Source organism: Cryptomeria japonica, chromosome 7 (assembly GCF_030272615.1).
Source record: "Cryptomeria japonica chromosome 7, Sugi_1.0, whole genome shotgun sequence".
NCBI classification, from domain to species: Eukaryota; Viridiplantae; Streptophyta; class Pinopsida; order Cupressales; family Cupressaceae; genus Cryptomeria; species Cryptomeria japonica.
This window is the reverse complement of record NC_081411.1, coordinates 135,795,241-135,801,033: the sequence shown is the minus strand read 5'-3', so window position 1 is coordinate 135,801,033 and position 5,793 is coordinate 135,795,241.

Here is a 5,793-nt window from a genome sequence, read left to right as displayed (position 1 = left end):
TCATCTGGTAAAACTGGTGTTGGTTCCCAAATCAACAGATTGGAAAGTTCTAAAATTATGCCAAGTTTTATGATCAAACCCTCCAATTGACTTGGCCAACTAACAGAGTGATCCTTTAGGATTACTCACTCCCTACACTTTAGGCACTGCAAGACCTAGGCGGGTATATCTACTCACCAACTGACTCCTCAGACTGGTGCTTTTTATAGAAGATTATATTTTATACTATATTCTGATCCTGATTTTTATCTCCAAGTGGCAATTGTTTCAGAGATAAAATTATCTATTCTCTAGCTTCTTCTAACTTCTATTTGTTCATAATTCCTACCCTTGTATTTTATTTATATCTTCAAACTGAAATTGAAAATTGTAAATGTTTTGAATAAGATTAAGTGTGAATTAATAACTGATTAGTGTCTTCTTATCTCTTGGGTTGGAGAGTCACCCCTTTCTAGAATCTCATGTATAACCCCTGTGAGACAATTTTAAAATCCACCCCTTGGATGGATCTCTCAACATATCTAACCTCTAATACTACACTATTGCTTGTCACAACAATCAATCTAATTGAGTTTAACTTTTACTTGAAAAGACTAGTAAGACAAGAATCATAAGGGTAAGAAGGTCTAGATGAATCTTGTTTGTCAAACTGCTATAATAATGAATAATTTTTTAATAAGAAGGTTTAAGATAGTAATCACTTGCTTGAAATCAAAATAACAAGAGAACTGATATCTAAAACACAAGATCTTCTTTAGCACAATTGAATTGAAAACACTAGATCATCTGTTAGAAATAAAAAGTTGCAAAATGTCTATCTCTTCTATTGATTATTTTCTTTTTTGGTCGTGATTTCCCTTTTATAAATTTAAGGGAGTGTTTCATACTCTTACAATGTTTGGTTATTATATATTTATTTCAACTTGTACCCTAACTAAAAGGTATGAAATATTTAATCATCTTATAAGCTTTGGTGTTTATCTAGCTAATAATCTCTTGTTATGTTCTCGCTTCCCTGTCTTTGTGAAAATAATTATTATATTAATAGTAATGAAGAATATCATTCCTCCTTTTCCAGTAATTTGTGTATTCACCTTTCATAATTGAAAAAAACAATTTTATCTTCCTTAGGGAAACAATTTACCCCATTTTGTTAAAAATAATTTCTTCATTTGATGAATGATTCAACCCTAAAAATAATCTTATTTACTTATGTTTTTTTACGATGTTAACCTTATTGTCAAGTGAGTGAAAATATTCTAATACCTACTTCTTACATTTTTTGTTGTATGAAAATAATTCATTCAGCTTCCACCCCCTTTTCTTTATCTCAAGAGTAATTTATGATTAATCTTTTTCCTTCATGTTTCATCCATGTGATCAAGCCACTATTGCAATCTTATGAATGATTTTCTTTTATATTTGAATTTAAAATCATATTCACCATTTTACTCTGGTGGTATTTTAAGATCCAACTAAAAATGGTTTTAAAAATACTCAACGCATATTCTTTTACAACCTAAAGGCACCGAAAACACATCCCTGTGATTTCCACAAGTTTGGCATTTGAGTGCATTATTGATTCAAATACTTTGGGAGCCTCCTTAAAAAATCTGTCAATGAATATCTTGAAATCATTTCATTTCATTCAATTCGGTGGCACTTTGTTTAAGGTTTTTCTCTTTTGATATTGAACCCTAAATATCTCTTCGTGCTGAAATCCCACCCAAATGAAAATTAATCCAACTTAAACTTAGTGCCGGTAAACCAAACTTAAATATCAGTAAAACGAATTAACAGTTAAAGCAGTACCGATAAAACTTAATGTATGAAACAGAAAGAGAAACAACATCCACAACACATAACACAAAGATTTTGATGTGGAAACCTAGTAAGGGGAAAAACCATGATGGGAAACCTTACCCACAATTAGATGATACTACTGTTGATAGTAAGTGTATACAAATGGGGTCTGCACAAGCAGAAAGGCCAACCGCCTAGAGCTCACTTCTCAATCACAAAATAGGAGTCACACTGACTACAGTTGAATGGTTAAATCCAATACAACTTACTGCTCAAAGTAGCATCTACAATGCTAGATTTAGTACGGGTTTAAGCTCTGAACATGAGTGCTAAACACCTTCATAACCTTCCTTCAACCTTTAGATAATGTCTATGTGATTTGCACAAGGATTTGCTTATTTTTCACTCTTCAATATTCACACACACTCATACCATATCCATACCATATCTCACAAATGAGATCTTACATTTATTTATACAAAACCTAAGACCAAATATTAAGGTTGGCTCACTAAAGATATTAAAATTTAAATCAGTTACAAAATAAGTCTTCATGCGATACAATATGTCAGATCAATACATTATCCAATCAATAAACCATCTCCATAACGTGTCATGCTGATCTAGACTATATATCATGTACCGGTCCATAACCTAGTCCTATCTGCCGGTAAAGGCAAACATGTCAACCCAATTAGACCAATAAGAAAAAAATGAAATCCAAACATCCAATCCATGTCTTCGACACAACCAAATGATCTCCAGATGATAACAAGCTATCATCACAACCAGTGAACAATCTAACCTGCTGGTGAAGCATATACCGGTGACTGTGCATAAGCCACTAACCATGTCGGTGAACAATATAGACCTCCATGAAGATAAGTGTTGACATCAATGACAAAACCAATGCAACACATGACAAACTCATCCATAATACCAAGACCTTCCTTGAGGATTGGAGCCTTCTGGGTCATCTTATTTTGAGTAGTGAGCTTTAGGAAGTGTGCTTGAATGCATGTGCATTCCCCATTATAATATTTTCACATACTACTGCAGAGTATCATTTTATTGTGGGTAGGTTCCCACTGTGGATTTTTCCTTAACAGGGTTTTCCACGTCAAAATATTGGTGTTATGTGTTGTGGTTTCATTGTTCTTATCTTTAACCCTGTTGTTTCTATTTAGATTTGAGATTGTTCTTAAACTGTTTTAATCTGATAAGAACCAATTCACCCCCCTCTCATTTTTCCTTCTTGGTTGGTGCTAACATGTTACCTGTCAGACTCATGATTTGTAGGTGCATTTTTGGGGTTCTCATTGTATCTTCTCATTTATGAATTCTTAAATTTTGCAAAAAATTAGGTTTCCAACAACCGAGAAACCTCCAAGAATACAACATACCTTAATCAAACACTTCTTCTCATCATACCATATTTGGACCTAATCAAGACCAAAGGATTTGGCATCCATTACAACACATAATGTAATGATAAAAATCTCCTCATTTGTCATTGATGGAAACAGATCCATCAACAAAAATAACAAAATGAAAGATCATCACTATGCATAACCAACCTACTGTCTCTTCCTTTGACAAAAATGACAAAGGTGGACAAAAATCCCCTTGAGAAACTCATTTCTGCACCCCTTGAGAGGAAGCACACAAGCAATAGTTAGGAAAAGAATATGCTGGCTACTCACTAGACTAATGCACATCTATAATGGACATTAGTTCAAATTGGGAGGGGTAATACCCCTAACTTCTATCAAAGATACTGAAAAGTATCTTTGCACAACGCCTTACTAAATATATTTGTAATTTTCTCTTTTGTGGGTACATATTCAAGTCTGACCTCATTATCTAGGAATTTTTCCTTAGGGAGTGATACTTGATAGATATATGCTTTGTTATAAAATGTTGTACCAGATTCTTTATAATATTTATTGCACTAGTATTATCACGTATGATTAAAATGGGATCCTCAAAGTTCACACCAATGTCCTTCAAAGTCTGCTTCATCCATAGAATTTCAGTGCAACAAGAAGATGTTGCAATGTATTCTACTCATAGATAGAGATACTGAGTCTTGATTTTTACTCGACCAAGAAACTAATTGGGAGCCAAGGATGAATGCTCATCGACTTATACTTTTTCTATCATCAACACTTTCATTGTAGTCTGCATTTGTGTAAGCTGTGAGGGTAAACTCTGAGCTCTAGGTATACCACAAACCAAATTCTTCTATTCCTTTAAGATATTTGAAAATCCTTTTTACTGCCACAACATTTGACTCTTTTAGTTCTTGTTGAAGCCTTGCTGGAAAACATGCAGCATACATGATATTCGGTCTAGTAGCAGTTAGATATAACAATCCTCCAATCATTGATATGTACTAACTTGCATTTGTCTTAGGAGATTTATCATCTTTAGTTAGCTTACATTTGGTAGTCATAGGTGTACATGCTAGTTTGGAATTCTCCAACCCAAACTTCTTTAACAGTTCCTTGACATACTTAGACAGATAAATGAAAATTCCTTTATTATTTTGATTAACTTGCAATCCAAGGAAAAAAATCAACTCACCAATCATGGATATTTCAAATTCTTTCTGCATCTCTCTAGAAAAACTTCTACACATACCTTCATTTCCTCCAAAGATTATATCAACATATACTATAACTAAAATTTTACCTGAATCTATCTTGAAGTACAAGTTGCTATTAGCTAAACCCTTCTGAAATCCTTGATCTATTGGATACTTTTCTAATCTCCCATACCAAGCTGATAGGAGATTGTTTCAGTTCATACAAATCCTTTTTCAATTGTTGGGTGAATATTTTGTGACCAGCATACTAATGACACGATATTAAATTCACACACAGCTATGTTGAGAAATTAATCTCTCCTCTCATCAAGGGGAGGTTCCCTATGAAATTTCTCCTCTAATTAATAAGAAATTAAATTTGTGGGTTGGTGTTGGGCATATAACTCTCTTTTTTCAGAGTCTATGTATTCTCCCTTCACCTGGCTACAATTTCTCTATCTCTTAAGATACTTAAAGAAAAGAACTACAAATTTAACAAACTACACTAAAGTTACTATCATGTAGCACAAAGTCTCCTTGAAGGTAACACTAACTCAAACTGATTATTACAATAATTAGAAACTTAGCTTGTAGCTCAAACTCTTCAAGCATAAACTCCTAATCCTTTAAACTACAAGTAACTGCAGTAATACAAAGCCTACCACTAATCACTCAACTATCAGAAGATTTCTCAAATATGCTAGGAGCACACAGTCTACTTGCAAGATTTAAGAGCTCTCTAACTCACATAACAATCTCTCCAATATCAAAGAAATAAAGAACATATGTAAGCAATCGACATAAGAACATTAACTCACATAAACACTTTTCTTGATACGACACAAAGTTTGAGATCAACAAAATGCTTTCTTTATTTGCTTGATAAAATTCTCACTACAAAAAGCACAAAGTCTTCTTTGAGGCAAAAATTCTGCAAAGTTTTGCTTAGCATGAAAAAGATAAAATATTTACAAATGAGGGTCCTCCTTATATAGGAAAATGTTGGAGAAAAATGTGGGCACAGTTGACTAATTCAACTGCACAGTCCCACTTGACTACAACTTCAGCAAAAAGAAAATATGCAGTTGCGAGAAAACTTGTAGCATCTAACAATGCAACTACAAGAAAATAAATTGTCAAAAATGGGACACTTTATTCATCTTTCTCCTCCTCATTGGATTTCTGAAATTCTTCAAACCGAGCCAAAGCAACTTGCATCTTAGCTTTGTCTAGCGCCATATCAGCAATCTCATCAGCGCATCTCCTTTTCTCTGTCAATTTGTTGGGAGAGGGCTTAGACATTTCAACATGGATCATTAGTGTTTTGAAAATGATCACCATTGGACGAGCAAATTTCATCAATCGGAACAAGAAACGGGAGTCAGAAATGACTTAGGAGACAA